The sequence below is a fragment of the Physeter macrocephalus genome, chromosome 17 (genome assembly GCF_002837175.3).
Source record: "Physeter macrocephalus isolate SW-GA chromosome 17, ASM283717v5, whole genome shotgun sequence".
Lineage (NCBI taxonomy): Eukaryota > Metazoa > Chordata > Mammalia > Artiodactyla > Physeteridae > Physeter > Physeter macrocephalus.
This window is the reverse complement of record NC_041230.1, coordinates 42,967,468-42,982,418: the sequence shown is the minus strand read 5'-3', so window position 1 is coordinate 42,982,418 and position 14,951 is coordinate 42,967,468. Positions and strand designations below refer to the sequence as shown.

Below are 14,951 nucleotides of genomic sequence, written 5' to 3'. Positions count from 1 at the left end.
TTATTATAAAAAAATACCAACAATTCAGAAAAGCACAAGAAGAAGAGAAAATCTCAATCCCACTCCCCAAAGGTAACCACCCCCTAATAATATTTTACTGGGCAACTCTCCAGACAGTGCCTTACTTCATCACTACTCAAACTGTAACCTGCACATGAATCACCTGAGGATTTTGTTAAATTCTCATTACAAAGGCCTGGGGTGGGCCCAAGACTCCACAAGCTCTTAAGTGATTCTACTGCTATTGATCAGGAAACCATACTTGGAGGAGCAGGGGTCTGTAAGTATACACACACACAGCTCTATGTCCTATGGGATCATCTATACTTGACTTTTTTTTTTTTACTATTTTTTAATTTATTTTATTTTTTTGGCTGTGTTGGGTCTTTGTTGCTGCACGTGGGCTTTCTCTAGTTGTGGCAAGTGGGGGCTACACTTCATTGGGGTGCGTGGGCTTCCCATTGCAGTGGCTTCTCTTTGTTGTGGAGCATGGGCTCTAGGCGCATGGGCTTCAGTAGTTGTGGCACGTGGGCTCAGTAGTTGTGGCTTGCAGGCTGTAGAGTGCAGGCTCAGTAGTTGTGGCACACGGGCTTAGTTGCTCCGCGGCATGTGGGATCTTCCCGGACCAGGGCTCGAACCCGTGTCCCCTGCATTGGCAGGCGGATTCTTAACCATTGCGCCACCAGGGAAGCCCTCCATCATTCTTTATAGTGGCCATGTCCTATCCCATTGCGTGGTCGGATGGTAATTCAGCTAGTTCCTATGGAAGAAGTTCAGGTGCTACCAAGTTATCACTGTTATAAATAATGCATTCGCAAACATCGTTGTCACCATGTCATTGTTTACCTGAAGGAATTACTGTTATGGTGTTTATTTGTCTTTCTAGGAATCAGAACAGAACTAACACATTCAAATGTATTAGTCCTCAGAGTCACCTGGGGGACTGGACACTTAATCTCAAGGCTCTGCCAGCCCACCAATGGTGAGGGGCAGAGCAGTGTGGGATAGAGCTGGGACAAGTGTGGGGTAGGTGGAGGATCACATGGGCCTGGGAGGAGGCAGTGGTGGCCAGCACTGTCGGTGCCCACTCTTTAGCCAGGCAATGTGTGTCTGGTGCTCATTTAATGTCCACAGCTCCCTGGTAAGTTTGACTTAGTCTCCCCCGTTTTACAGATGAAGAAACTGAGGTGCAGGGAGGACTCCTAGCTTCCCACGGTCACTCAGGCATGATGAGGCAGTGCAGAGGACACGCCCGACCCTGCATAGGTTTGTCACCTCGTGTGCCCCGCCTCGTCTCCCGAGAGGCCCTACCCTGCACTCCAGCCTCTGCCGAGCCCCGGTCCCACCGGATTCAAGAGTCTGCAGGCTGCCCTGCGCTGCCAGGGCTGTCCCTGCTCTCGTGCAAGATAATCCAAGCAGCCACCAGCCCGTCAGGCAGCTGTGGAACGAGCCCCCGGCCCCTTCCCCGCTCCTGCCCTGAGAGCAGGGACCAACTAGAGGACACCTCCAGGCTGTCATCTCTGCGGGCCATGCAGGGTAAGGCCTTTGCTGAAACGATCCAGGGGCTGGGGTTAGTTTAGCACTCTGGGGCAGGGTGGAGGTATGTCCAAGGTCACCACCTCCCTGGCCAGGGCTCCCTGGATGGAGCTCAGAGGACGTTGGAGGCTCCAGGGTGGTCACTGATCAGTTGGACTGCAGGGATTTGCCGGGATGGGAGCTGTTGAGAGCACTGGACAGGCTTAGACAGCCTGAGCTTGAATCCAAGCTCTGCCACATGCTGCCTGTGAGACCTTGGGCAAGTCAGGGCACCTCTCCAGTCTCACTTTCCTCAGCTGTAAAATAGGGGTAAGCATAGGATCTCCATGTACCCTCTCACACCTATTAGGATGGCTACTATATAGAAAGAAAACAAAATAACAAGCATTGGCTGGGATATTGAGAAATTGGAACTCTTATGCACTGTTGGTGGGATTGTAAAATGGTACAATCCATTTCCATGATACTGTGGAAAACAGTTTGGCAATTCCTAAAAAAATTAAAACTAGAACTACCATAATGACCCAGCAGTCCCACTTCTGAGTGTACACCCTAAAGAATTAAAAGTAGGGTCTCAGAGATATAGTACACCCATGTTTGTAGCAGCATTATTTGCAATAGACAGAAGGGTAGAAGCAACTAAAGTGTCCAGTGACAGATAAATGGATAAACAACATGTATATGTGTATGTATACACACACACACACACACACACACACTCTGGAATATTATTCAGACTTAAACAGGAAGGAAATTCTGATGCATGCTATGACATGGATGAATCTTGAGGACGTTATGCTAGGCGAAATAAGCCAGACACAGAAAGACAAATTCTGTATGATCCCACTTATGTACGGTACCTAAGAGTAGTCAGATTGTAGAAATGGAAAGTAGAATGGTGGTTGCCGGGAGCCGGGGGGAGGAGGGAATGGGGGAGTTATTGTTCAATGAATTTAGAGTTTCAATTTTGCAAGATGAAAATATTTCTGGAGATAGATGGTGGTGATGGTTGCACAACAATGTAAATGTACTTAATACCACTGACATGTACACTTAGAAATGGTTAAGATTTTATGTTATATGTATATCACTACAATTTTAAAACTTGGGGGAGAAAGTAGTATATGCCTCACAGAGGTTTGGTAAGAGTTGAGTGAGTTAAGTGAATGTGAATTATTATTAATGTCAGATCTGGGAACATCCAAGACTTTTTTGCCTCATGGACCCAGGCATTGGAGGAGATTTGTGTATCCCTGTGGGGAGAAGTTGCGCCATTCTGCATGAGATGCTCAGGATGAGGTTCAGGGGAGACTTCCTGGAGGAATGACAGGCCCTGCTCAGAGGGTTCCTAGCATTTGTGGGATGGGTAGATTCCAGACATTGGAAAGTCCCTGGCAAAAAATCACTTCCACTAAGGGGCAGTTTGCAGGGAGGAGATTTTTTTTTTTTTTTTTTTGCAGTACGCGGGCCTCTCACTGTTGTGGCCTCTCCCGTTGCGGAGCATAGGCTCCGGACGCGCAGGCTCAGCGGCCACGGCTCACGGGCCCAGCTGCCCCGTGGCATGTGGGATCTTCCCGGACCGGGGCACGAACCCGTGTCCCCTGCATCGGCAGGCGGACTTTCAACCACTGCGCCACCAGGGAAGCCCCAGGGAGGAGATTTTAGCTCCGCCTAGAGGACTTGTGACCAGAGCTGTCCGAATGTGGAACAGGCTGCCTCATGGAGTGGTGAGCTCCCCGTTAGAGGAGGCATGTGAGGAGAGGCTGGGCAAGCTGTAGAGGAGACTCCTGCATGGAGTAGGGGTGGAGTCAGAGGGTTTCCTAGGCTCTGCGCCTCTCTAATGTGATCCAGTCCAGGCAAAGTTATATGTAACAGGCCTGTGTAAAGGTGGGACCCAAGTAAGAGGGAGGGGGCAGGCACGTGAGCAGGCTTGCTGCCCGCCTTCCCCTATACAACAGTAATAATAGTGGCTGCCATTTATTCTGGGTACACACTGTTAAATGCTAAACCGGCTTGATCTCAGATCCTCACCACAACCCTGTATGGTGGGTGCTACAGTCATCCCCATTTTACTCCTGGGAACTGAGGCCCAGGGGTTAAATCTCCTGCCCAAGGTCAGCCAGTAGGCAGTGAGCTGGAATTTGAAACCAGGCGGTCTGGTGCTAGCCCTCTCTGTTGGGTGGAAGTCTCCAAATCTGCCTCCGCAAGCTGACTACTCCCTGCCACCCTGCCCCTGGCTGATAGTTCCTGGGTCCTGACACTCTCACAGGTAGGGATTTAGCAGCTGCCACCTCCCCCTGTGAGTCCTCGCTGACCCCCTCACTCTGGCTGGTTTCTCTGTGGTGCCAGACCCCACCTGCTTGGGTCTCCAGGGTTCAAGGATAACACTGTGCAGACAACACTGGCCTTATAGGGAGCCAGGCTCCTTGTCACTCAATGTCTCCCTTCTCCTTCTGTTAAACAGGACCCTCCTTGACAACTCTCTTCAGGGCTCCAAGTCTTTCCCATAGCTGTTGAGTTCATTCTGCCTTTTTTGCAACTGTGTTTTTTCCAGCCCAGCTCTCTGGGTGCCAAGACCTTGTCCACATGATTCAATTTGTCCAAGTTCCCAGGCTAGCACCCGCAAGTCAATAAATGCTATCCCTAATGGTGGCAATATGGTGGCCTCCTCTGTCTTTGGAATTACAGAGGAACCCCTGGCAGGGATGGCGATTGAGCCAGAATGACCCAGTTAGTGGGTATGCCATTCACACCTTATGAAGATGCAGGGAGCTACCATTTAAAGACATCTCCATGCCAGGTAGGGTGCTAAGCTCTGTGCGGGCACTATCTCACCAAATTCACACAGAGCCCAGGAGGTGAAGAACTGCAATTTTCCCATATTACAGATGAGGCAGCTGAGGCTTGGAGAGGTTAAGTCACGTGTTCAGAAGCTCAGATCTTTCTCTCTTCCCATTGCTGCCTTGGAGGCTTTGCATTGGTAGCTGATCCGATAGCAGTAACATCAGTGCCACTTGCTGCTTGGTGGAGAAATTGTACATTTAAGATTGCTCTCCTCCTCCCTCCTGGTACCCTCACTGCCACCCTGGGAGTGGGCCTGGGTAGTGCTATTTTGTGGATGAAGAAGGTGATTAGGGGCTTCCCATGGTTCCATAGTGGAAGGGGTACACCAGAGCAGGGTGGGGATCCTTCTGGCCCCCCTTGCTCTGCAGGCCCCTTCCCACCTCCACTGCACTGGGTCTCAGGCTATGTAGCCCTCCTGCTTGTCTCTTTGGAGGGTCTGTCCCGGGCCCCAGTGAAGCAGCTCTGCACAGAGGCCAGCAGACCAGCTGGCCCAGCAGAGGCTGGGCTGGGGCCAGGTGCTTTCCAGTGTCTTCCTGCAGCTGGGAAAACTTTCTTGGATGACATCTCTGCAGAGGGTGCCTCCTGGTCCTACTTGCCCTGCTTCCCCTCCCAGCCAAGAGAAGGCCACTCTTCTCCCTGTCCGTGGAAATCACATAGGCAACATAATTTTTGACTGTCAGGCTGCAGCAACGGAGTTCTGGAACCTGTAAGCCTATAAGGCGTGACTGTTAACCCCAGAGGAAGAAGCTGAGTCTGGTTCCGAATCTGGGACTTAAACCCTGGGCTGTCTGCTGGCAAAGCCCATAACATTGACTGAATAATTTTTATTTTATAATTTTTAAGCTTTTAAAAAATAATTAGTCGGGGTTTTTTTTAGGACAGTTTATCAATAGATTTACAGAAAGATTGAGGAGAAAGTATAAAGAGCTCCAAATGGCCACCCTACCCCAGTCACACGGTGCCCCTTGTTATTAACATGTGTTATTAGTATGGTAAGTTTGTTACAATTGATGAATCAATATTAATTATTTTTAGTATATTAAAACATTATTAAAGTTCATAGTCTACATTAGGGTTCACTCTTGGTATTGTACATTTATGGATTTTGACAAATGTATAATGAAATTGTGACAATGTCACAATAGTTTCACTGCCCTACAAATCCTCTGTTACACCTTTTCCTCCCTCCCTCCCTGCATCCTCTGACAACCACCAATCTTTCTGCCATCTCTGTAGTTTAGCCTTTTCTAAAATGTCATACAGTTGGAATCACACAGTATGTAGCCTTTCCAGATTGGTTTCTTATACTTAGAAATATGCATTTCCAGTTCCTTCATATCTTTTTGTGGCTCGATAGCTCATTTCTTTTCAGTGCCTAATAATGTCCCATTGTATGGATGTACTATAGTTTATTCACTTATTAAGGGATATTTTGGTTGCTTCCAGCTTTTGGTGATTATTAATAAAGCTGCTATAAACATATGTGTGCAGGTTTTTATGTGGACATAACTTTTCAACTCAGTTGGGTAAAAAGAGCATTACCACTGAATCATATGGTAAGGCTATGTTTAGCTTGTAAGAAACCACCAAACTGTCTTCCAAAGTGGCTGTACCATTTTGCATTTCCACCAACAATCAATGAGCGTTCCTGTTGCTCTACTTCTTGTCAGCATTTAGTAGTGTAAGTTTCTTGGATTTTAGCCACAAAGTAATAGGTGTATAGTGCTATCTCGTTGTTTTAAATGTAATTCCCTAGTGACATATGTTGTTGAGCATCTTTTCATATGCTTATTTGCCATCCATATATCTTTTTGGTGAGGTGTCTGTTCAGATTTCTTGCCCACTTTTTAATTGGGTTCTTTTGTTTTTTCTTGTTGCGTTTGAAGAGTTTTTGGTATATTTTGGATACAAGTCCTTTATCAGGTCTTTCGTAAATATTTTCATCTTCTTAGCTGTGTCTTTTGCAGAGCAGAAGTTTTAAATTTTAATAAAGTCTAACTTATTAATGTTTCCTTTTATGGATCGTGCTTTTAATGTACATAATAACTCATTACCAAACCCAAGGTCACCTGGATTTTCTCCTATGTTATATTCTAGAAGTTTTATTCTTTTGCATTTTACATTTAGGTCTACGATCCATTTTGAATTAATTTTTGTAAAAGGTATAAGGTCTGTACCTAGATTCTTTTTTTTTTTTTGGTATGTGGATGTCCACTCATTCCAGTACCATTTGTTGAAAGGACTATCCTTTCTCCATTGAATTGTCTTTGCTCCTTTGTCAAAGATTAGTTACTTATATTTATGTGGGTCTACTTCTGGGCTCTCTGTTCTGTTCCATGGATCTATTTGTCTATTCTTTTGCCAGTACCACACTGTCTTGTTTACTGTAGCTTTATATAAGTCTTGAAGTCAGGTCGTGTGTGTCCTCCAAATTTGTTCTTCAATATTGTGTTGGCCGTTCTGGGTCTTTTACCTCTCCATATAAACTTTAGAATCAGTTTGTAGATATCCACAAAATAACTTGCTGGGATTTTGATTGAGATGACATTGAATCTATAGCTCAAGTTGGGGAGGACAAACATCTTAACAATATTGAGTCTTCCTATCCATGAACATGGAATATCTCTTGATTTATTTAGGTCTTCCTTGATTTCTTTCATCACAGCTTTATAGTTTTGATCATGTAGATCTTCAACATATTTTGTTAGGTTTATATCAAAGTATTTCATTTTGGGGGTGCTAATGTAAATGGTGTTGTGTTTTTATTTATTTATTTTATTTATTTTATTTTATTTTTTGGCTATGTTGGGTCTTCATTGCTGCACGCTTTCTCTAGTTGTGGTGAGTGGGGGCTACTCTTCGTTGCGGTGCATGGGATTCTCATTGCGGCGGCTTCTCTTGTTGTAGAGCGCGGGCTCTAGGTGCACGGACTTCAGTAGTTGCAGCACGCGGGCTCAGTAGTCGTGGCTTGCAGGCTCTAGAGAACAGGCTCAGTAGTTGTGGTGCACGGGCTTAGTTGCTTTGCAGCATGTGGGATCCTCCCTGACCAGGGCACGAACCCGTGTCCCCTGCATTGGCAGGCAGATTCCCAACCACTGCACCACCAGGGAAGCCTGGTGGTGTGTTTTAAATTTCAAGTAGATAATATATGTGCACAGTAAAAAAAAAAAATCAGGGACTTCTCTGGAGGTCCAGTGGTTAAGATTCCATGCTTCCACTGCAGGGGGCATGGATTTGATTCCTGGTCGGGGAACTAAGATCCCATGTGACACATGGCGCAGCTGGGAAAAAAAAGAAAAAATCATCATCTTGCACGTCAGTGTTCCCTGAGTGAGTGTGTTCACCAGGTCATTCTCCTGCTCACAACCTGTACTGGCTCCCTGCTGCCTGACACTCGAGCTGCTTGGCTTTCAAGGCCTTCTGTAGTCCTTTGTTGGCCTGCCTGACCAAAGTAGACTCCCATGACACCCTGTTACCATTTCTCGGCTCCAAGACAAAGGACCTTCTCTGCTGTCCCGAGCATTTGCCATGTGGGCCTCATCTCCACGCTTTGTTCACTTTCTCCCCACTTCTCCCTCCTCAGTGTCTTCTCTTGTCCCCATTTTCCATCCTTCATCCTCTAGTTTAAGTCTCCTTCTCCTTGCCATGAAGCCTACTTTGATCACTTTGGCTGAATTTGATCCATCCCTGCTTCAAACACTTATTACATTTATCGTCTATAAACACTAGCCTTGAACCATTCTGTATATGTTCTCTCAGCCTGCCTCCAAGACCGCCAACTAGCCTGTGATTTCCATAAGGGCAGAAAACTGAATCCCTGAGAGTCTAAGATGGTTCTGGGCATACTGCCTGCTTACTAGCCATTAATAGCAAGGCACTGTGTATGGAAACATTCTGTAACTCTCAGACAAAGCACCAAATGCACAATAGGGCTCTTAAGTGTTACCATATTCCACTGATTCACACCTTTCCCCCACTCCCCACATTTTAACAGCTCTGAAATCAGGATCAATGGCAAATCACAATTTAACCGATAGATTTTTCCTCCTCTGTCTCAGTGTCACGTAAAATATTGGTGGATTTTACAATCCACTGTGCATTAGACTTGATGAAATAAGGTGTTACTGGTTGATGAGAGAATCTGTTGATAGCTCTTTCTGGATTGGACCTGGGAAAAAGCATTTGGGAGAAATGAGGGAATTCTGGGAAAGATGAAGGGACACGGGGTGAGGAGAGGATGCTGGGGAGATGAGGGATGCTGGGAGAAGTGAGGAACGCTAGAAAAGGACGGGAGGGTATCCTATTGGGCCCAGAAGCTTCCTGAATCATTCTGAATTGATTCAGCTATTCCTTCCTTCCATATTCCTGTCCTGTGTGCATATGCTACTTCGGAGGCTGATTCACAGAGGCAACCTCTGGGTCCTGACTCTGAAGTTGCAGGGTGCTCAGGTTACCCCTCCAGCTCCAGATTCTTTTGGGCTCCATCCCATATGCTGGGCCTTCCTTGGCCTCACAGTCAGCCTCTTCCAGCTGCATAAAGCTGCTGGGTGGGGGAATGTGGTCTCCTTTTGCCTTCAGACTGCCCTCTAATGTAGAGTTATCAGCAAGAGCTTTGGGGTCAGACATATTTAGATTTAATGCTTGCTGTCCCATTTGCTAGCTGTGTGATTTTTGGCAACTTGTAGACTTTTCTGAGCTTTGCTTTCCTCATCTTTAAAATGAGGGTGAGGGAATTCCCTGGTGGTCCAGTGGTTAGGGCTCCGTGCTTTCACTGCCGAGGGGGGCGGGTCAGGGAACTAAGATCCTGCAAGCCACGTGGCACGGCCAAAAAAATTAAAATTAAAAATAAATAAAATGAGGGCTAGAATGTCTAATTCTGGTATTGATGTGTGTGTGTGGTGGGGGGGAGTAAATGACATAAAGTGATTAACATTAGCTATTATGATGATGATGACGATCGTCATTGTTCCTTTAGTCCTTTTATTCAAGCTCGGGTAGCCCCAGCTTCTCATGGACACTGCCTACATTGTCAACCCAGATTTTATGGGCCCCAAACATCCCTGAAGCAGAGGCAGCACCACCTCCGTGGCCATCCCCAGCCGTGACTGGGATCTCTGGCTCTTTTTCCGTCATTCTGCTAGTTTTCACTGAGCACCTCCTGTGTGTCCACTGGGGGCTGTGCCGGGTGAACACCAGAGCTCTAGTTTCATTGGAAAAATAAGGCAAAATTCCATGGAAGGTTATGGCTAAAAACCAGTACAAAGAAAAAGAAATGTAAGTGAGGTTCCTTTTCAACAGAATGGAAGATTTGATAGTTTTTCGGGGAAACTCTACAAAAACATCCAGAAACTTAGGATATAAAACAATCAGCACATTTTTTTATGCATAGCTGAGCTGCATGGGAATAAGGATAGCCCTGGGCAAGACAGTAAAGGAAGCTGGGAGGGAGTGAGGCTGCTTTGCCTTCCCTGAGGGCCCTTCACTGGTCTGGATATCCAGGGAAGTAGATTTGAATAGCCATAGGGACTGGAGCCAAAGTTTTGAGCCCACATGAAGCAGGGAGGTAGAAATGAGACCCCCACATACAGCTGGGACCCTTAAAGGTTTAAGCTTCTTTTAAGTGAAGTTAGGCCAGAAAAAATTCAACCTCTGGAAGAGGCAGAGAAGGAAGATTTTCTAACCTGGCCTGGGTCTGGTTTGAGAAGGGGAAGACCTCCTCTGAGAAATGTATAATCACACATCTGCCTTCTTTTGGATTTGGGATCAAATTTACACTGCTCATGTGATCTTAGAGTCTCTAGGCCAGGAAGTGATCATAAAAGCTACTCCTGGCTGGAAAATTCATAGAGAAAGAAAGTAGAATGGTTGCCAGGACCTGAGGGGAGGGGGATAGAGGGAGTTGTTTAATGAATATAGAGTTTCCGTTTTGCAACATGAAGAGTCCTGGAGATTGACTGTACAACAGCATGAAAATATTTAGCACTCCTGAACTGTATACTTAAAAATGGCTGAGATAGTAAATTTTATGTTATGTATATTTTACCACAATTTAAAAAACACACACACACAAAACAAAAACAGAAAAAAACCCCAAAAACTACTCCTACCTGGTACTCCTTGGAACACCTGGAAGAAGCAAAAGCAAAACCTTCAACCCAGCCTGCTCAGGCTGCCCACAGGATGCCTGTCAAACTTGAACAAACAGTCCAAATTAGAAATGCATGTGGAAGCCAGCCACCATGAGGGAGTCAGCAGCAAGATCAAGAAAGAAAGCAAGAGAATCAAATTTATGGTTACCAAAGGGGAAATGCGGGAGGAAGTGATAAATTAGGAGATTGGGATTAACATATACACACTACTATATATAAAAGAGATAACTAATATGGACCTACTGTATAGCACAGGGACCTCTACTCAATATTCTATAATGACCTATATGGGAAAAGAATCTGAAAAAGAATGGATATATATATGTATAACTGATTCACTTTTCTGTACATCTGAAACTAACACAACATTGTAAGTCAACTACACTCCAATAAAAATTAAAAAACAGCAAAAACAAAAAAAATCAAGGTGTTGGCAGGGTTGGCATCTTCTAAGGGCTGGATCTGTTCCAGGCCTCTCTCCTTGGCTTGTAGTTGTTCTTCTTTTTCCCATTTCTCTTCATAAAGTCTTTCCTCTGCATCTGCCTCTGTGTCCAATTTCTCCTTTTCAGAAGGATATTAGTCATACTGGGTTAGGACTCACCCTTACCACCTCATTTTAACTTACCTCTGTAAAGACCCTGAAACCATGGTTAAATCCATTTCACCTGCCTTCACTAATCAAGGTTATTTTAAGGTTTGCAGGTCCTCCAAGGGGCATGTAGCCTAAACAATAAGATGTTGGCCCGAGTTGTTTTCTAGGAACTTGGAGTCAGCTGCATCTAGATCAAGCTGAGTCGGTTAAGGACTGGCTAGGACCACCCACCCTCCAGCTGGGCATGTGCAGTGTCCCCTCAATGACCTCTTGAACATGCAGAGCTTAGGCCTGCGCAGAGCGATGCACCTTTCTCCAATCACCTTTCCCCACGCTCTCCCGTACCTCAAACTGCCCTGCTGTGTTATTTGTTATCCCATCAATACCCCAAGCCCCTTGCCTTCGTGGACTTGAAGTTTGTTCTCCTGAATCCTCGCTGGGCTGCCTTGCAAATAAACCCTCTCTTTGCTGCAAAGAAAAAAAAAAAGAAGATAAAATGTCCCTTAGTCAGGGAATATTATGCAGCCATAAAAAGGTTTGGAGGGGGAATTCCCTGGTGATCCAGTGGTTAGGGCTCAGTGTTTTCACTTCCAGGGGCCCAGGTCGGGGAACTAAGATCCTGAAAGACACGTGGCACAACCAAAAAAAAAAAGCAAGAAAAAAAAGATTTGGAGGGATTTTCCTGAAGGATTTTACTATTGAGTGAGAAAAGTAAGAAATAGAGACAGGTACTATTATGATCCCCTTTTTGCAAACAAACTCCAAATAAAGCCAAACTTGACTCCAAACCCCACACTTGTATTCGGTGTATTTCTGTATAGATACAAGAGCATGAAGAAGGTGGTGAAGGCTTCCCATCAGGGCTGCAGGTGAAGGAAGAGAAGAAGGAAAAAAAGAGAGATTTTGGTGCAAATGAAAATATCTACAATACTCAACCTTCAGCCTCTCTGCTCTGATCCTGTTTATGGAGTAGGATAACTGATTGTGTGTTTGTATTCACAGGATAAAAAAATTAGAATACTGACTTGCAGATATGCCCACTGTGAAGTGGGGGAGAAAGCAAGTTATATGGATCTGGCGATTCCATTTTATTCATACAAACACGCATACCTCCTCCCTATGTATATATGCGCTCATGTGTTGGTGTGAGCAAGGAGAAAGGTGTAGAAGGACAGGTGTTGGCAACTGACGTAAAGCCGGACACGTGAGGTAAAGTTACGTGCACCTGACATTTTATCTTCTACAGTTTTGGATGCTAGCAGTCTGAAATCAAGGGCCATGCTCCCTCTGAAGGCTGGATTCCTCCTTGTCTCTTCCTAGGTTCACGCCTGTGTTTGGGTTTGAGGCCCACTGTGGGAAAGGTGGAGGGAGGGTAGGGGGTAGAATGGGGGGTTGCTGGTAGAACCCGAGGCTGCCCACCGCTGTGCTCCCTGTTGAGAGATGGACCCGACTCCCAGTCTATGGGCTGCCGACTCTGGTAACAGACATTTCCGGAAGTTCTTGAGGAACCCTCCTTACTCAGGCTGGGTCCCCTTGTGAGGGACCTTGAGTGGTTTCTCACCATGTGTTAGAAAGGTTTTGAAGGCCCGCCCCTTCCCAGCCTCCCATCTTCTCCGTGCCTCCCTCTCTCTCACCCACCTGCTCTGTGACCAGGCCTCCCCACCAGTGTCAGCTGCTCCAGGCTAGGCTTGTAGCTTTTTGTCTTTGTGTGCCAACCCCTGGCACACGGGAGAGGCTCGGGTCACAAATGCATGTAGAACAGACTTTAACTCTGACTCATTTAACAAGTTTCACGTTCTCATACAGGTGGCTTGGGCAAGGGTAGGGGTCGTGTTGGAACCAGGGAGGGTCCTGGGTCAGACTGGTGTGTGTGATGAGAGCGGAGGCTGGTGACTCTCCCCTGGCCCCAGACCTCCCCGTTCCAAGTGGCTTGGGGACAGGGGACTGCGTCTGATTCCCCTTTAGCTGCAATATATGCGTGTTAGAAAAGACAGACCAGGCCTCCACTGCGGGCCTCCCTGCATTAATTACTTAACACGGTGATTGAATTCGCCTCATGATAGGCACTAAGCTAGGAATTCAGTGGGGCTTATGTTCCGGTGGGGATGGGGGGGTGGGTGGGTGCGAAACTACTAATGCTTGTTTAATTACAATTGCAGTAGCTTATAAAACACAGGCCTCATTGCTCTTGGAAGGTGTAACAGAGCAAGTATGATGATGAGCCAGAACAGAGCCTGTGTGCCAGGGCCTGTGTCCCTGCCAGCAGCCTTGTTAGAGCAGGGCTTGAACCCAAACTCAACAAATGTGAGGCCAAACATTTGCGGGAAGTTGGGCCTTGTGTGACCAAGACACTCCCCACGGTGGGGACCTCTGCAAACATCCCCATTTCCCCTCCACCACTCCTCCCTCTCAACTCAGCTTGAAGAGGAGTTTCTCAAGCTCCATTTTTCAGGTGGGTAAAGTGAGGCCTAGAGAAAGGAACCGATTTGCTCTACTAGGTCCCAAATCAGTAAGGAGAAGCCAAAGCCAGGCTTCTCGGCACCGTGCTCAGCCTGCACAGTCCATCCTCTGTGAGCCAAAAAATGAGAAACAAAGCTGCTCTGTTCACCGAGATTTCTGTTTTCTCCATTGTTCTCCACTAGGGACATTCCTGAATTGGTAAAGAAGGGACTGGCGCAGCCCGAGTCCTGGCAGTTGATCGGCTATGCTGTCCCTAAACCAGAATTGAAAAGTCAGGAGACAGAGAGAATTAGGAGAAGTCTGAGACTCTGAGGACCTCCCAGCCAGAGCTGAGACAGTGAATAGATGCTCAGGACACTGTGATCAGGTCAAAGGAAGAGGGTGGGGAGGGGGCATGGGGGGTGTACAGAGGGACAGCCCCCTTGGAGAGGGGGCAGCTGGAGCAGTCAGGGGACTGGCCACCTTATGTGGGTCAGGGGCAGCATGTGAGAGAGTCTGGGAGGGTATGGGTGTGGGGGAGGGAAGGTGGGGAGGAGGGAGAATTAGGCTGGCAGGGGAAGGGGGAAGGGCATTCTGCTCAGGGAACAGCAGCAGCAAAGGGATCGAGGCCGGTCAGTCATCGTGTGGCGGAAGGGGTGGGCTGCAGGGGTGAGAGCCTGACCCCCTGGTGATCCTGGCTCCATGGAGCAAAGGATCATGAGAGTCTTGTCCTGTGAGAGGGGAGGGCTGTCGGTCCTATGGGAGAAGGGCTGTTCCAGACACCCCTTAGGTTGAGAAAAGCAGAGAACCCTCCTCTTTCCCCTCAAATGCACATGTCCACTTACATGCAATATTTTTTTAGTGACTTTTACTTTTTATTACTGTGGTAAAATATACGTAACATAGCATTTTAAACATTTTTAAGTGTACAATTCAGTGACGTTAAGCACATTTACAGTGTTGTGTAACCATTATCCCTATTTCCAGAATTTTTTTTAAAAAGAACATTTATTTATTTATTTATGGCTACGTTGGGTCTTCGTTGCGGCACGCGGGCTTTCTCTAGTTGTGGGGTGCCGGGGCTACTCTTCGTTGCGGTACGCCGGCTTCCGTTGCGGTGGCTTCTGTTGCGGAGCACGGCCTCTAGGTGCGCGGGCTTCCGGGCTTCCGTAGTTGTGGCTCGTGGGCTCTAGAGCGCAGACTCAGTAGTTGTGACGTGCGGGCTCTAGAGCGCAGACTCAGTAGTTCTGGCGCACTGGCTTATTTGCTCCGCGGCATGTGGGATCTTCCCGGACCAGGCCTCGAACCCGCGTCCCCTTCATTGGCAGGCGGATTCTTTTTTTTTTTGCGGTACGCGGGCCTCTCACTGTTGTGGCCTCTCCCGTTGCGGA

General features: G+C 46.9%; 1 protein-coding gene across 2 annotated transcripts in view; it reads left to right on the top strand.

Moving 5' to 3' along the window:
- Positions 1 to 14,951, top strand: part of IL34 (interleukin 34) — a 62,986-nt gene that overhangs the window by 7,523 nt on the left and 40,512 nt on the right. The window lies entirely within an intron of this gene.